This window comes from Tasmannia lanceolata, unplaced genomic scaffold (assembly GCF_043159265.1).
Source record: "Tasmannia lanceolata isolate RefF3 unplaced genomic scaffold, GAP_Taslan_0.1 ptg000008l, whole genome shotgun sequence".
Classification (NCBI taxonomy): Eukaryota; Viridiplantae; Streptophyta; class Magnoliopsida; order Canellales; family Winteraceae; genus Tasmannia; species Tasmannia lanceolata.
In genome coordinates, this window is record NW_027518685.1 from 46,352,258 (window position 1) to 46,368,419 (window position 16,162).

At 39.5% G+C, this 16,162-nt stretch overlaps 1 pseudogene; it reads right to left on the reverse strand.

The window, feature by feature from the left end:
- Nucleotides 1-5,878: 5,878 nt before the first annotated feature.
- On the reverse strand, nt 5,879-6,823 carry LOC143882997 (chaperonin 60 subunit beta 1, chloroplastic pseudogene; annotated as a pseudogene).
- Between the last annotated feature and the right edge of the window lie 9,339 nt (nt 6,824-16,162).

Consider the following 16,162-nt stretch of genomic DNA (forward strand, 5'->3'; position numbering starts at 1 on the left):
TTGAAGGTCGGATCTAATGTCCCTCAGGAGGAAGTTCTAACAGGGCACACCAATCTTCGAATATAGGACAAAGTTGAAAAGACCCGAATAGGAAGACATGGAAAACAGGATCCCAACATCCAGCAGCTGCTTGAAGAAACTTCCAATTTATACCGCGACTATTCAGATGAGTAAATGAACCAATGAAACACTCAGTGATACTCCATTCTTCACACCTCAGCGGAAAAGATTTAATAGTCTCGGCTATCCACTTGTCAAGCAAATTATTCGCCATTATCAAACCTGACACTCAGATAGAACAAGATGATAAGGAAGGGAAGATAACCTTTAAGCAAACAAAAAGAATAAACTTGACAATCAAATACATTGGAAGGATACAATCTAGAACATGGAATTTTTCATCAAAGATGAGAGATCACCAAGAGATCAGACAATAGACCACGGCCATCGAATGACAAAAGTAGGTCGCAAACCGGATCCAAATCTGGCGATGAATATCATCAACTGTGCAATCAAGAGGATCAAAATGATAGACCATGGTCATAGGAATAGCAAATGAGCTATCGGCCAGATCTCAAGACAAAACAGGTAAGGATCTAATCCTACTGGGTAATGAATACACAGGATGAATTTATGACAACAAAAGAGTGGATACATAATCAAAGGGTAACAAATAAATTGTGACCGCAAGAACAATATGTACAGGCCACTGACCAAATGAAACTGAAAGGATATAAATACAACTGATCAAATCAGAAGTTCTCACTGGAAGTGGGTTTCAAGCTAATCAAAGCTGTATACGGGAATCAAGATAAGGTAAACTGACCTCAAAGGATAGCAATCATGCTCAACATGTGTCGCGAAAAATTCAGTAGCACAACAGCTATACAAGGAGGTCAAGGTCTTGACTAAGTAAACTGACTCTAAAGAGTAGCCGTCATGCTCAAAATGTGTTACGAAAAATTCGGCAGCATAACGGCTAAACAAGAAAATCAGGGAAAGGTAAACTCAGGGTTTTCCTAACTCTAAGAAATAGCGTTTATGCTAAATGATCTGGATAAAATCCGGCAGCATAACGGCTATACAAGGGATCACCCTAGCTCAATCGAAAGTACCTGAATAACAGTTACTAAAGAAAGGTGATCAACAGATGGACTAACCAAAGGTGAGAATATGCAACAATGGGTCAAAACCTATAATTAACAGATCAAGGACTAAACCCGGCCAAGGTAATGGCAGTAAAAAAAACACTGACTAGACCTAGATCTGAATAACGGAATGGATATAACTGATTGAACCGAATAAGGAATCTCTGGCTAAGAGGAGAACCATAATATACATAATCAGTATATATAGGTATATACACATACACACAAATCCTAACCAGGGGCACCAGCCCTAATTCTAATCTAGCTGAGTCAAGAAAGTCTTGACCCAAGACTGACTAATGAGTGTACTAGGACCGTGCCGTAGCCATATAAAATGAACTACACTAGTCTACAAATGGGGCAAAGCTCCTAACTCTAGGCTCCACATGTGTGAGCAACACATGTTCGCTTCACATGTGTAAGCAACACATGTTCGCACCTATATGAATGCAATATACTTATATAAACACGGGTACTTCCTAATTGGATTTCACTAGGTCAGTAAGTATATATATAATATATGTAAAACAAAGTAGGGTTCCGGACTCAATCTAATGGGTACTATGCGTATGAAACATACTTAACATGTATAACACAAGTACGCCCCATGTTATACATAGTATGCTTCATTGCTCATCGGCTGCTGTAGACAAAAGTACGTCCAATGTCTACGGCTACAGCACCGGCGCATAGCTTGGAAATAGATTCAACAGTACCATCAGGGTAAAGATATCCCAGTCGGGCACGCATTGAATCTATCCCGTGAAGCCAATAATAATGAAAAACAATGGAAGAAAAAAAATAAAATAAAGAATAAACAATATGATAACATATGATGTGCAGTGTGTGAATCCCTTGTTTTAATTATGCACCTATCTGGTGCCCCTGGATTCTAACGATAAAATTCCCATTTAAAATGATTTTAGCTCAACTTTCTCCAAAGTTAGTAAAAATAGCATTTTTAAAGAGTTAGGCAATGTTTCAAGAACTCCCCAGCAGAGTCGTCAGCCTGTGGACCCCGATCTGAGGACGGCGGTGAGGGAACGGGTCCCTTACACCCTCACTGGATCATCCACGTGTGAAGGAGAGCTCTGCCAAGGAACTCTCAAAACGGATGTCACCCTCATAGCATAGCACGAGTGGCGATGTAAAAAGAAAGAGATATGTCTTGATCCGGAACCGAGGTTCGAAATCGAGACATACTTAAAATAAACTCAGAGTCGCCATCCATGGAACCCTTAAATCAAATCCTCTGTGCAATTGATAACCAGAAATATATATGGGTTCGTGCCTGGTTACGAAAGGAGAAGGTCTGAGAGCACCCCCAATTCGTCCGAGTGCAAGCACTTGGTCTCTTATGCCATTTATTATTAACTCCAAAGAAGTTTGGGTAAAAATCATGTGAAATGGGAACAATCCTCAGGAGTCGTCTACCTAAGCATGCATTTCCTGAGAATACAAATAATGAGCACACATAAAGTGAAAGATGTGTCACCTAAGCATAGCTAGGTTATGAGTGACATTCCTAATAGGTGTCTAAGTTCTGATGTACGAACACATGCAAGCTACAGCTAAAGGTATAGGATCAGTACAAAAAAAAGTAAGAAAACATATCAAATCATACAATAACTACACAACAAATCCTAAGACTCTACATTATTAGCCCGAGTCCTCGGATGGTCTGGTATTCATCCAAAGAAGCCTACGTATCCCCGCCTCCACGAGAATCAAGGCAACGTAGTTCTTCGCACCTATTCTAAACTAGGATGCCTAAGACACATAGACCTCTATCCTAGACTCGATCTAAAAGACCGGACCAGTTATTAGAAATTTCTTGTACGATTATTTAAATTCCAGTGAATTGTGCATTTTAGGACGCCCTATATGCCCTAACTAAATGCGGATTAGCCCTAAGCTAATGCAGGTGATTCCTACAACCTATGTGTAACTAGGCTGTATTTCCTAAGGAAAACAAATGGTGGACTAATGTGCCCTACACTAGTCATCACTCGGCGATGTAGATCGCCGACTGACCGGACGGAGGCGCTCCTATAACTCTAGGACAGACCCCTAACTCTAAAACAAGCACACAACAAACAAACAATCAAACAACCTATCAAAAGAAAAACCCTAACTCTAAAACTCTCTATCTAGGAGAAACTCCTAACTCTAGAGGAAGATCTTTTGAAAACAAGATTTTAAAGGTTTTAAAAGAAGGTTTAAAATATTATTTACAAAAAAGTTTGGCTGGACTTGGGATATAAATCCCAAGCTGCACTACGTACCTCGTGAAAGAGGATCAAGCCAACGTAGTTCGAAACGAACTCTCTAACTACACTCAGAACATCTTAAAACAATTCAAATGTTTCGATATTTTTGGATTATAGGTTTCTGATGTTTTCACCCTTTTGGTCAAAGACCGGAGGGAAAATACAAAAAACAACTCCCTAAGGCCAAATCCTAGGGCTAAAAGGGGAAACTAGGCTCTAATAATACCATTATAAGAGCAAATGAGTCAAAGACTCTCTAATAACACTGCAAAGGACAAGTGAGTCAAAGACTCTCTCAAAGAAAAGGAATATGAGTCAAAGACTCTAACAATACCAACTAAAAGGATAAATGAGTCAAGGACTCTCTAAAAGAAATGGAAACACGAGTCAAAGACTCCAATAACACCAACTAAAGGATAAATGAGTCAAAGACTCTCTAAAAGAAATGGAAACACGAGTCAAAGACTCCACTAACACCAACTAAAGAATAGACGAGTTAAAGACTCTCTAAAAGAAATGGAAACATGAGTCAAAGACTCCAATAACACCAACTAAAGAATAGACGAGTCAAAGACTCTCTAAAAGATAAAGAAACATGAGTCAAAGACTCCACTAATACCAACTAAAGGATAGATGAGTCAAAGACTCTCTAAAAGAAAAGAAAACACGAGTCAAAGACTCCACTAACACCAACTAAAGGATAAATGAGTCAGAGACTCCCTAAAAGAAAAGGAACATGAGTCAAAGACTCCACTAACACCAACTAAAGGATAAATGAGTCAGAGACTCCCTAAAAGAAAAGGAACAAGAATTTGCACATTTGGCAGAGGTAAAACACCCAGCCGGGCCGGACAGCTACTTAGCCCTAGGGTGCAACAAATGTGCGCCCAGTACCCCATAAGGGTAGGAGTATGAAGCCAAGCCGAGTAGGGTGTTCTCCTAAAAACCAAACGACGCACAAAGAGGAGAACTAGCGAGAGAATGAGACCGGGCAGGTCTCCCAAACACACACAAAGATGGGCTCCAAGTAACCTTATCATTGCCCTTGCAAGGGGTAAGCAAGGCTAAGACAACTAATTGACCAAATTGGTCTCTAATTAACAAAGGAACAAATTAAGGTGCAACCTCAGAGAGGATTCTACAAATGAGGCCAAGCAGGCCTTCTAAAGGCTAATTACTTACAAAGCCAAGACAGATGACTCCCTAATAACATCAATAAAGATCAAATGAGTCAAAGACTCCCCCGATAACATCACCACACAAACGAATGATTCAAAGGCTCTCTAAATGAGGCAAGGCATGCCTCCTATGGGTACACCATTTATCAAAATCAAAGCAACCTCCTTGAGGTTGAGCGAAAAATGAGGTTTGCCTCCAAAGGAGGATTTCCTAATGAGACAGAATATGCCTCCTAGTACAGGTTCTAGTATCTAAAGAAGTCTAGAAGACTGCGTTAGTCCACCAAGAGAGCAGAAAAGAGCTACTAGGCAATCTCAAATTTCCATTCAATTCTTATATAAACAAATCAAGTACTAACCAAAGATAGACTTATAACTAAAGAGTAAACCTGGTAATAATAGCAATCATAGCATAATAAACAACATTAATTAGCCCAGACCAGCCGCTAGGTAGCCTAATGAAGTAAAAACAATATCAAAAACTTCAAAGCCAACCACAAACCCCAATACCGGGACTCCAATGAAATCAGATGATGCCAAAGTAATCATCTGATTTCCTACACGTATAATATTTCTACAAACCGCCTTGAAATCAGACGATATTCGTGTCAAGGACATCGAATAGTGCAAATCATCTGATTTCCTTCTTCAATTAAACAATTTATTTAAAATAAAATTAATTAACCCAGACCAGCCGCTGGGTAGCCTAATGAAATAAAAAAAATGATATTAAACACTTCAAAGCCAACCACAAACCCCAATACGGGGACTCCAACGAAATCAGATGATGCCAAAGTAATCATCTGATTTCATACACATATAATATTTCTACAAACCGCCTTGAAATCAAACAGTACTCATGTCGATAAAATCGAATAGAGTAGTCATCTGATTTCCTTCTTTAATTAAACAATTTATTAAAATAAAAAATAAGTATGATAAGCTTTCAAGATAGTCTCACCTAAACAGTTCATTCATCTTCAGAACCTAACTCAAAACTTAACATAAAAGAAGAATCTTAAATTTTCAACAAATTATACAAATGCATGCAATGATATTTCTGATTTTTATAAATTTTGGTGCATAACAGGGGGCATCAACTTGTGCAGATTCAAGCGCAAAAAAAAAAACGGTGAGCAACAAAACACAAAGACGGGCTCCAAGTAACCTTATCATTGCCCAGAGAAGGGTTCTTTTTAAAAAAATGGTTAAAAGAAATCCAAAAGGTTGGGTAGACCTACTAAACAAAAGAGGGGAGCGCTACTTGGATTGAGCGAGTCCTCTAAAGATGGGCTTGGGCTATCGCCTTCATCGCCCCTATTGACTTCTCCAAAATGCTGATCAGATCTCTCGCATTTGTAATCTTCTTGTCAACAAGAAGTAACTTGCAATTCTCAAATTCCACTGCCATTTTCTCACTATCTGTTACAAAGTAAGGAAAGATATAACCACGATCAAATTGCATCCCCTCAACAACATAGAGGCTGTTCTCGGCGCTTTTCCCTTCTTCCAATGTCACTACACCCTTCCTACCAACTTTACTCATCGCTTCAGCTATCATGTTCCCGATTTCATAGTTATTTCCAGCACTAACTGCAGCAACATCTGCCAGTTCACTATCTTCAACCTCTTTTGACATTAACTTAAGCTCAGCAACTAGAGCTTTGGCGGTCTTCTCAATACCTCGAGTGATTTGAACAAGATTGGCACCAGCTGCAACCACCTTAACACCTTCACCAATCAGTCCTTGTGCAAGAACAACAGAGGTTGCAGTGCCATCCCCAGCCAAGTTATTGGTCTTTGCGGCAGCTTGTCACACCAATTTAGCACCAATATTCTTAACAGCCTCCAACTCGACCTCCTTGGCCACAGTGACACCGTCGTTAACAATTATTGGGGAGCCATACTTGCTCTCCAGAACAACATTCCTGCCCTTTGGCCCGAGAGTTACCTCAACAAGGTCCGCAAGCTTGCTAACACCAGTTTGAAGCTTCTTAATAGCCGACCCATCCTTGTTGAAATATAACTCCTTGGCCATTGCATTTATTCTGGAAGAACATCTTTTCTGTAGACGCAATTGCTGTCTCCTGCGACCAAGAGAACTTGAAGATATAGAAGCAAGAGAAGAGAATTTGTCCGAAGAAAGTGAAAATTTCTTATCCATAGCAAAGCTACTAGGAGCCGCCCAAGAGCCAACTGTAGAAGCCATGCCCTAAAGACCTGATGATAAAAGATGGTATTCTAGTGCTAATCATACTATAGTTATATTGCTGTCAAACATTCACTCACGTGTTTTGATGAGGTCAATGCTATTCCAAATAAAATCGTTGTTGCAATCAAAAGAAATTGACAATCAGGTTTTAAGGTCAGACTTTAGTCTATTACTACATTCCAAAGGAAGTTAGTAGGAAACTGCTGACATAAAAAACCAAATTATAAAATCAAATCACTGATTACTATAACATCTGAGAAGAAGTCAGTATGATCAATGAGATCAAGATTTTGATTACGGGCACCTCTTACAAGAAATTAATAAAGTCCAAGTGAGATTGAAACTGAAGTTAGAATTCAAAACACTGATTCTTACCACACACCTCAGAGGAAATTAGCAAAGAAATTGTTAAGATCAAAATTAGGTCATGAAATTGCACCATTAATTACTGTCTTTCCTCACCACATCATAAAGAAAATCAATATCATGCATGAAATAAAAATAAGAGGGATCATGGATTCAAACTTTTGATTGCTACCACTTCTCGAAAATTATTGAAACCAAAACAAGGTTTGCAAAATCAAACGCCAGCTCATTACAATGATAGCAAAGATCAAGTAACTCAGTCCATGGGAATAGAAGTAATATTTGTAGAAATCCATAAAGAAGCTTTCGATCTATCTAAAAAAAGAAATTCAGAGATCGAGCAAATATAACCAACACATTCTACATTCTACACAGTAAATCAACAACAATGAAAATTACCTGATAATGACGATTATCTAGATCTAAAGAGATAGAGTCAGATCTTGATTTTAAACCAGCTGAAGCTCAGATCTAGAATTTATAAGTTTTTTTTTTTATGATGATAAACCAAAGTAATGAAGAGATCAAATAGATTTAACTAGAAATGACTGAGTTTAGGGCTTAGATCTATGGCTTAACGAGAAGAAAATTGATGATCAGATAATAAAATCTCTCACCAGAGAAAATGAACTGCAGAGATCTCTCTTTCTCTCTCTCAGATTTTTCAAATAAGGTTTTGAACAAAAACGAGATTAGAACTAAATCATTTAGAAAAATAAGAGATGTCTAACCTGAGAAGAATAATTCCACCGGAAGATAATGGGAGATCCACCGGATCTGCGACAACTCCACCGACCTAGCCGGATTCCAGCTAGATTCCAGCAGAAACCCACCAGAAAAGATGAATTTCAAGAGTTATGATTTCTATTTAGGGATTTTAAGTGATAAAAAAAAAAGAAGCTATGGTTTAGATCTAGAGGAAATTGCAGATCTAGCACTAAAAGAGATGGAGAATAGGATTGAAATCAACACAGATCTGAGATTTAAAGATCGGAGAAAAGAAAATCGAGGTTAGGGCTCGAATTTGAAAAAGGGGAAATAGTGGTGGAGGTGAAAGAAGTTGGAAGAAGAAGAAGGAGGAAATCGAAGCTCGGCCAGAGGCTCGCCGGAGGTAGGTCGGAGAAGACGACCGGCGGAAAGAAAAACCCAAATTTCTCTCTCTCTCTCTCTCTCTCTCTCTCTCTCTCTCTCTCTCTCTCTCCTTCCCTCTACTTTCTTAAAAGAATGAAGATCTCTTTCCTCTTTTCCGCCTCTCACAACCTCGGATCGGAGGTAAGGCTTCCGACGAATGATCGGAGGAATCGATCGACGGAGGAAGAAGACGAAGAGAAAAACCCCCAAATCTCTCGCTCTCTCGCTCTCTCGCTCTCTCTATATTTTTCTAAATTTCTAAGAGAAAATGAACAGTGCCCTCTGTTGATTGATTTTTTTTTATATCAAAGTAGAAATGTTGATATCCGCACCCCTCTTGATGAGGCGCGCGAATTTGGATGAGTCGCGCCCGCCATTTTTGTCTTATTTGGCCTGGGCGCGACCATCACAGGATAATTCGCTCCCCTTCTCACATGGACAACCTCTTCAGCAGATAATTCACCCCCCTTTGGATTTGTACTACACACCCTCTCTCGGCTCGTTCACTGAGCAAACGCGCTCGAATCTAGAAGAAATTTTATGGAGACCTACGGGGGACACCTTAAGCTACCTTAGGGTGTAATTTGGGATCCTAGCTTGGTGATTGGATGGGGTTTCGCTCAAACATAGCGAACTTGGGTCCGGTCAAAATGGGGTGTCTACAACTAGATAAAGAACCCTAACTAAGAAGATGGCCATAATCTAATAATCAATAGATATATATATATATATATATATATATCCTAACCAGGGGCACTGTTAGCCCAAGGGTTCCCCATGGGTTCACTCAATCACCTTGTTTTGATGATTAACAAATGCAAATTGATTAGTCATTTATGGACTAATTGTTTGCCTTGAGTGTTGTGCTATAGACAGGTAATTCACAGCAATCCATGCTAGCACACACACAGATGGCCTAAGCTTGAAGATGAACCGAACAAAGGGCAAATGAGCTAGAGCATAATTGGACAAACCATACCTTGGAGGATCAACCAAGGAGAAGTTCCACACAACCATCTCAAAGCATTGAACAAGCAAAGGAAGATCAATGAAGGCCAAAGCTTGCGGATCAACAACTTTCAAAGGAGCTTGAACCAAATGGTGGCATCATCCTTGGAAGGTATCAAGCAAAGAAGCTCAACCTTGAAGATCCCAAAGCAAGCTAAGCACACCATTGAAGATCAAATGAAGATTGGCTCAAGAGAACAAGAGAGTACTTAGAATAGTAGTATGTATCACCTTTCTCTCTTGTGTTTTCTCTTATCAAGGCACATCTTAAAACCCCTAAAAATATATTTTTCAAAGAGACTAACACACCCTTTAAGGACTTAAATGGATAAGTGAATGGCCATGGTGGTGTACCAACATGTTGGGACCCATATGACATTCAGCACAAGAATGAACAAAACAGAGTTCCGAAGCAACAACCTGGACCAGCAATTAAATCCTATCAAAACTTATTTAAAACATTTCAAATATTTTTAACAGATAGCTCTCATTTTTCTCATATCCTTAGAGTATAAGAACATCGAAATCCGATGCGAAACGAAGGATATATGAATTTTTCAAATGAGACACTGTTTGCTGGAAATCCAGTCTCGGAACTCCGAGAATTATTCTCGGACCTCCGAGAAATATTCTCGGACCTCCGAGAAATGATCCAGGTTCTAAAATTAAAAGCCCTGTTTGAATTCTCGGAACTCCGAAAAATATTTTTGTTCAAAAAAATATAGCGGTTGTGGTGCAACGGCTAGTTGACTGTTTGACCCGAAAATAACCGTTTTGCCCCTGAAACGGTCATATTGAGTTGGGACACCATATATAGCCATCTAATGGGTCTAAAACACTAGAGGAACATTGTCCAACTCTAACAAACCCTAGAAAATCATTTGTGAATCATTTTTGGGTAAAAACTCTCACCAAACTCATTGTGCCTTGATTTTGGGAAAATCATTTGAGATTGGTTTAGGCTTGCATTTGCAAATTATTCTTGAGAGAAAGTGTGTGAGCTACAACTTGTAATCAAGCCTAGTAAGAGGCAAATACTTCTTCTTCTTCTTCATTTGATCGGTGGCAAGGGCATCCGATTTTAATTCCCTTGGGAGAAAGCGCTTAGAACTCGGTGGAGAAGGAGTGTCATTGTAAAGGTGGAAGGGCATCCTTATTTAATTCCCTTGGAGTGTAAAAGCCTCGGAGCCGGGCGTCGTGGAGGTCTCAATAGTGAAAATCCTCAAGTGCGACCTTGAGTAGAGTGGAGTAGGCCGTTTGCCGAACCACTATAAATCTTTGTGTCACTTGTGTTGGTATTTCTCTATCTCTCTCTCCCTCTCACTCTCTTATTTATTTGTGCTTGCATTTTTACATATTTGGAATTGAGTGAGTAGTTAGCATTTTGGTTTTGATTGAATATTTGTACCTTGCTAACTAGGCTATAAATCACCTAATTAAGTTTGCTAATCAACAAGGGTTTTTGAACTAATATTAATTTGTAATATTATTTAAAGTTCAAATATTTCAAACTTTATTAAACAAGGGATAAGTCTTGGGTGAAATTTTAGAAAAAGTTTCTAAAAGACAAAAGTTTTATAAACATCCTATTCACCCCCCCTCTAGGTTGCCAAACCAAGTCACTCCTTGGATTTCAGGCACCAGCCCTAATATAATCTAGTGGAGTCAATGAGGTCTCGACTCACGACAGACTGATGAGTGTGCTATGACCGTGCTGTAGCCACATAAGGTGAGCTATCCTACTCTATAAGTAGGACAAGGCAACACATGTTCGTCCTTATATGCAAACAAAAGGACAATGCAGTATATAGAGGGGATAAGGTTGAGAGGTCCACCTGGCCGGTTGCATAGTTACTTGTATACCGTGAGTTCCCTCAAGTATACGAACTATGCCCGTTTTGCACACAAAGTGTCTAAGTGCTGAGTATACTACTAGTGCGGTGGCACTAAAAGGCAGGTATAGCCCTCACGGCTCCTACTCATAGTATCCCACCGAAATAGGTCAATTTGATATCCATTCACAACAAACCACAGCATAAAAGTAACCACAAAATAAGAATATATGCAAAGGATGAGAGTGAGTGTGGGAGCCCTTGTTTTATTTACGCACCTATTTGGTGCCCCTAGCTTCTAACGAAAAGGTTCCTATTTTTAATAATTTTGGCCCAAATTTCTTCAAAGTTAGTAAAAATGACATTTCTACAGAGTTATGCAATGTTTCAAGAACTCCCCAGCAGAGTTGCCAGCCTGTGGACCCCGATCCTGAGGAAACTGGCAAGGATACAAGATCCACGTCGATCCTCTAACATCTCCACACATGAATGAGAGCTCTACCAAGGAACTCTCGAAAGAGTACCCCTCACAGCATGAGTGGAGATGTATGTGAGATACCTCTTGATTCGAGGACAAGCCCGGAACCGAGACGTACCTAAAATAACTCAGAGTCGCCATCCAAGGAAGTGGGCCCTGGATCCCATACTATACTCTGTCGTGAAATACAAGTGTGACAACCCAAGAGGTGGGGTGAATTGGTCAGATAGAAATTTTAGGCTTAATTAAGGGAAGATTAAGAGTTAATCCACTAATTAAGCACTAATTAGTCTAACCCTTGCTCAAATAATCATATTAATAAAATCTAGAGTTTTGACATTCTATCATGCACATTTGCTAACCCTTGTTCAAAAAGATATTATAATGTAATTAGGGTTTAAGCATTTCAATCAAGTGCATTAACTAACCCTTGTTCAATCAAAAGCACAAATATAAGTTAGGTTAGAGATTACCAATCACCGCACGTGCAAGAGAAGGGAAGAGAGAAGGAGACAATGAACACAAGATTTATAGTGGTTCGATCTATCACAAGACCTACTCCGCTCTTCATGTCCGCTCGTGAGTTCCACTATCTCGATCCTCCTTCAAGGCCGAATCAATGAGCCATTACATGACCAAGCTTTTCCATTCTCAAGGGCCAAAGCGAAGCCCATCTGCATGAAGCCTTCGGCGACGGGACACACCCTCATATGCCATCTTCACCTTTCTTAACGGGCCGAAGAGAAGACCCTCTTCTTCACAATTCTTACCGGGCCGAAGAGAAAACCCTCAATGAAGAACAAATACAATAAAAAACACTCAATGCCTCTTAAATAGGCGGATTACAACTTTGTAAGCTCACATTCACTCCAAAAGAATAAACAAAGAAAAGCCTTATGGAGTGTCTCTTGAAAGAATGTAGAAATGAAAGCTCAAAGAGGTTTTGCTTTTGATTTTCAAAATGAAGCACAAAGAGAGATGGGATTTGATCTTTCTCAAATGTGCAAAAGCTTGTAGAGATAGGTTTTAATGATGTATATATAGTGTATTTGAAAATATGACCATTTGGGGTAAAACTGTAAATAACTAGCTTGAAAAATTCAAGCAGAAAATGCTCCAACGGCTAGTTTGCCCGACCGCCGCGGTCGACCGAGCCAACGCGGTAGCCCGCCCCTATCGGGCGCCCTTTTATATTTTCAAATTTCTTACCGTCACGGTCGAACAGCCCCATGGCGATCTCAAAGATTTGGCTCAAAAACCTATCCGCGGTCGACCGACCCATTGCAGTAGTCCGCCAAGCCCAACCTGGATGTTTTCTGGATTTCTAGAAAATCAATCTGCGATCGACCGGATTGGCACGGTCGACCGGCCCAATGAATTTCGAGATGTCCTGGACTTCCAGGTTCCATCTCGCGGTAGCCCAGCAAATCCCGGTCGACCGGCCTTGTGTGAAATTCCATTTTTAACTTTAAAAATCAGGGACTTTTGGGCCATGGTCTTGGGCTTAAGTCTTAAGTTTTCAAACACATTTTTGGGTGTGTGTATGGTTTTCAAAGATGTAAAAAGTTAAGTATGAAAACCATTACCTTTTGAAAGTGCATTTAAACATAAAATCAAGAGGACTCTAAATACATTCTAAAAATGAATACCACGAGTCTTCTTGCAATGTGTCGGCTCCTTTGCACTTTCTTGGACTTCTTTAGCTTGAGGTGAACATATTCAACTTGTCTTGCTCTTGTGACTTGTCCTCCAATCTTCAATGCATGTTGAGGTACATGAGGTGTCACCATGGCATATTCAACTCCAAGCTCCTTCTTGACACTTGTTGGGAACTTGTGGAATCTTCATGATGAGTTTCTTGATTTGAACATCTTCAAATGAGGATGTCTTCACTGTAGGTGCAAGCTCTAGGTTCATTTGCTCCTTGATCCACAAGCCATGTGTTGTGAAGAGTTGGGTAATGGCGATTATGACATGAAATTTCTGTATACAACACAACACCTCAAAGCAACACATCAGTCCATAAATGCTAATCAATTTGGTTTCCTAGCATCAAAACATGAAGATAAGGTGAATGATTAACCCATGGAAACCCTTGGGCTTACATGTCGCAACAGATAACCAGAGATACAAAAGTCCGTGCCTGATGACGAATGGGGAAGGTGTTAAGCGCCCCCAATTCGCTCTAGTGTAAACACCCGGTCTCTTATGCCATTTATTTATTAACTTCGAAGAATTTTGGGCAAAAATCATATAAAATGGGAACGAATATCCCCGAGAAGATGTCTACCTAAGCATGCATGTCTCGGGCATGGGCAAAAGAAAAATAAATATCCAGGCCCTAAGAAGAGTTGATATTAGTGTCATCTGTCATTGAAATGAACACTAGAATCCAACGTCTCTTAGAGAGGCGTAGACGACTAATGCTTATCCAATATAAGATAACCCTACTACATATCTCCGTACATCATGTCTAACATCCATGCCTAAAGAGAGTTGGTACCAGTATCATCTGTCATTAGAATGAACACTAGAATTCACCGTCCCATAAAGAGGCGTAGAAGACTAGTATCGATCCAATAACAGATAACCCTGTTATTAGTCTCTATCAATCATATCTAATCTTAACACAATGCATCTAAGAAAACTGTAAACATACACATGCACGTCTATAACTAAAGAGACAAACCTGCACAATGAACAAACGTCAGTAGATGATAACAAAAGTAATAATCAATAATAATAAAGAACTCCTGCTAAGCAGGTGAGAGCTGTATGTAAGCCCAAGGGTCTACTCTCCTATCTTGTTTTGATGATTCTAAACATAATTGATTGTGTTTTTGAATACTAATCAATTTGCTTTGAAGTGTTGTGTTTAAGATAGGATTGTTAGTTGAAGAAACCAACACTCAACTTGGTCATGCTTAAAGGTGTACCAAACAAGAGCCAAAGGAGCTAAGTGTAGCTCACATCATCACTCAAGCAAGCATCCAAAGATGGAAGATCATTTGAAGACCAAAGCTAAAGAGGGATCGAAGATTGCATAGGTATCATTGTACATCCTTTCTCTTTAGATTTTCAAGTCAAGGCAAAACGTTTTCAAAGTGTTTTCAAAGTGTTTTCAAAGTGTTTTTCAAAGAACACTTAAGAACTTAAAATGGATTAGTGAATGGTTATGTGGTGGACCAACATGTTGGGACCCTCATAAACATTCCAAAATAACCATAGGAGTTGAGTTCCAAAAGCTAAAAATCAAACAAGCAATAAAAATCAAAAACTGCGGATTTTTAGGCTTCTCGGAACTCCGAGATTTTTTCTCGGAGCTCCGAGCTCGGAACTCCGAGAGTTCCCTCGGAACTCCGAGAAAAGGTCCAGTAGCGTCTGGACATTTTCTCGGAACTCCGAGAAAATTTCTCGGAACTCCGAGAAATGGTCCAGTAGAAATTTTATTTCTTCTGGCCGTTGTCTCGGAACTCCGAGAATATTTCTCGGAACTCCGAGAACCCTGCGACAGCTCAAAATATAGCCGTTGGGATTTGAATTAATTCTTGTATTTTGATATTTCCACCCCCAAACGGTCATATTCTTTGGAGAGGCTATAAATACAATATGTAGAGAAGTTTTTCTCACTCTCTTGATCATTGGAAAACATCTTTGAGCATCAAAGAAAACTTGCAACCTATTATTGCTTGAGATTTTGTTTTTCCCCAAACTTGCCTTGCAACTTGCAAATCTATTTGAGTTGGGATTCTAGAGCTTTCACTTGCAACCATCATTGAAGAGCAATCAAGGATCTACAAAGAGCATCAAGCTTTCAAGAAGAAGCCAAGCTACTCAATCTTCATATCTTGTATAGGTGGCTGGGGCATTCCGTTTTTAATTCCCTAGAGAGCAACCGCTTAGAACTCGGCGGAGAAGGAGAGTCTTTGTAAAGGTGTAAGGGCATCCTTGTTTAATATCCCTTGGAATTGTAACCGCCTCGGAGCCGGGCATCGTGGAGGTCTCCAATAGTGGAATCCCTCAAGTGCGACCTTGAGTAGAGTGGAGTAGGCCGTTGGCCGAACCACTATATATCGGTGTGTCATTTCTCACTCTTGCATTTCCATTATTGTTTGGCTTGGCATTTCACTTTGTTCTTTCAATTATATTTGCACTAACCAAATATTTAATTAAGTGAAGAAAAATTCCAATTAGGGTTTATAGGTAATTTTCAAAAGGCCTAATATTGAGTTAAATTCAATTCACCCCCCCTCTTGAGTATTTCAATTGGTATCAAAGCCTCGTCTCTAATTTTTAGAAAACCCTAACCGGTCTAGAGTAAAGATTCTAAAATGGCAAACTACCCTCAACACCATGAAGGTTATTCAAACACTAGGCCACCCTATTTTTATGGAACAAACTATGGTTTTTGGAAAACCAAAATGAAAATCTTTTTAACCCAAGACTATCAAATGTGGAGAGCAATTAATAATGAATACATCTTACCCACAAGAAATTTAAATGATTGGACCGAAGCCGAACAACAAGCTTCGAATTATA